Genomic DNA, 2,429 nt, shown 5'->3' with positions numbered 1-2,429 from the left:
CCAGAAGATCAGGGGTGTGGCTGAAAGACAGCAGTAAGAAGGAGCCAAGGAGTAGCAGTTGAAAGGCTGCATAAAGAGTAAGGAGCCCAGAGGAGGGGGCAAAGGAGGTTAGTGGGTGGGGGCAGAAATTGGAGACGAAAGCAGACGACAGAACATTGTTGGAGAGCAGGATAGGAGGTGAAAGGAAACAATTTTAGAGAAGAAAAGTTTCGGTCGCTTCCCGGATTCGAACCCGGGACCTTTGAATGAGAGGCAAACACTTTAGCCTCTAGGCCACGAGAGCCCCCTCTCCTTTCTCTGACATTACTCCTGTCATATTTTCCTGTAATCAATATGCCATTACAAATGTTCTGTGAAGGCGGTTATATTTCAACACCCTCATACTGATTCAAAGGGTTAGAAACTAAATGCATTCCAAATGGTTTCAACTGCAGAAACAGGGTGGTTGAAGGACGCCACTGGTAAGTCCAATATCTTCACTTTCCGTCAGTTGGAACTGTTTGTCTGTTTTACTTTTTCCTAGCACTAAATGGTCATTGTTGTATCGATGTGTTTCTCTTTACACAAACGCACAAACTGCAGTAGATAAACAACAACCAACTCACCCCCCCCCCCCCTGCGCAAAAAAATGAACCCAATCCGTACGCCCTGGGGTCATTTTGTACCCCGGGGTTGTATTCTTCACATTTTAGAATACTTCTAGTACGAAGATCTCTTTGAAACTTTCCTTATTTCTCAAAAAATCCTTTTGTCAGACTGCTATGAAAGCGTTCGGATCGGATTATCGAGTAAATTTCCTCTTTGGAAGTGGTGGCACAGAGTTCCCCACGTCGTATGGATACGACAGTAAAACACGACGGACTAACAGATAAGGAGGAAAAAAATCGTCCTGAATAAGTTGATTCGACCCGCGACTCGATCGGATACACTCACCTATGCCTGTTCTTCAAGAACGCACGACTGACAATGAGACAAAACACACGGACTAGGGCCTCACTCTAGACGTTCAGAGGGATAGTAGTATAAGAACGTATAGGCCTCACTTCATCTCAAACCATTATCTCTGAGTCTGAGACGTGAGAAGCGCCCTGGCGGCCCCCGAGATCCGGCCCCCCTACACGAGGATACGAAACAGTGATGATGATAACATGTCTTCGTGACTCTTATTTTATAGCAACGTGGGACAGCTACGTAAGAGATCAGCGAGGCTTTTCCTTTTGTTTGTCATTCTTTATTTGTCTCGGTTTTATATATATATTTTTTTCTATTTGTTTTTGTTGTTGTTTGTTCTGGCTACTCTAGTTCTTTTTACTTTCTATAGTTTCCATTCGATGCTGTCTCTTTTGATTTTGTGTTTTGGCTTTGTGGCTGTTGGAGAGAGGAGGCAGAGAGAGAGAGAGAGAGAGGGAGAGAGAGAGAGAGCAAGAGAGAGAGAGAGAGAGAGAGAGAGAGAGAGGGAGAGAGAGAGAAAGAGAGAAAGAGAGAGAGATGCAGTGCAGAGTGGATGAAAGAGAAAAAAGTGTTTCTTTTCATTTTTTTCTCTACATTTGACATAATATCAACGCAAACACAACTGTTTTATGTACTGATTAAAAAGTAAATAAACAGAAAAATAGAGCACATATCTCTTGACTTGCATTTTCTACAAAAAAAAATAATTCAAGGGTAAGAAAGGATAACAAGATTAAATAAGCACAAAATATTTTATTGCACAAGTAAAAAGACAAAGAGCTTTTCCTTTTTCGTATGATTTCAAGGCTTTGATAAACATGTAGACACATTTGTTTCGTATAAATATTTGGGAGGGCCAATGCAAAAGAATAAACCCCAACAACTAGAGGCCATAAAGAAAAAACTATTTAAAAAAAAAACATTTAAGAATTTTAAAACCTCAAAAAGTTGGATTCATTTCCCACTGCCCTGTCAACACTGTTATTGCTATGAATGTTATTGATATCTAAATACTGAAACAAATATTGTTCTCAGAGAACTTAAAATAAAACCGCATGCTTTTCACTTTCTAAAAACACAGGTTTTTAAAAAGAAAAGTTTTGACTCTATATTAGTCTTTAGCCTACATTTGCATCGTAGATTTTGCATGTGTATGAGCATTGAAACATTATGTGTTTCCTACAATGACACACTGCCTAAAGAGAAAAAAATATGAATCCATTATCTTTCCACGTGAAATAAAGAAAACGAAATGTTCCAAGCTAGAACATAGTGACAGCTCAAAATAGGAATTGTAGCAAGACTCAGTGATGACGTTGAGAATATGTAGCTACTGCCTTCATTTTGATCAGACGACTGAAACATGAGGCATAACAGGCCTAGGTTGTTGAATATGATCAAACAAATTTCTATTTTAGATAAGATCTATAGCAGATTTTGAATGAATATAGAAATATTATTTGTTATATATATACATA

Source organism: Aplysia californica, unplaced genomic scaffold (genome assembly GCF_000002075.1).
Source record: "Aplysia californica isolate F4 #8 unplaced genomic scaffold, AplCal3.0 scaffold00665, whole genome shotgun sequence".
In the NCBI taxonomy this organism is placed as follows: Eukaryota; Metazoa; Mollusca; class Gastropoda; order Aplysiida; family Aplysiidae; genus Aplysia; species Aplysia californica.
Note: the sequence above shows the minus strand (reverse complement) of the source record.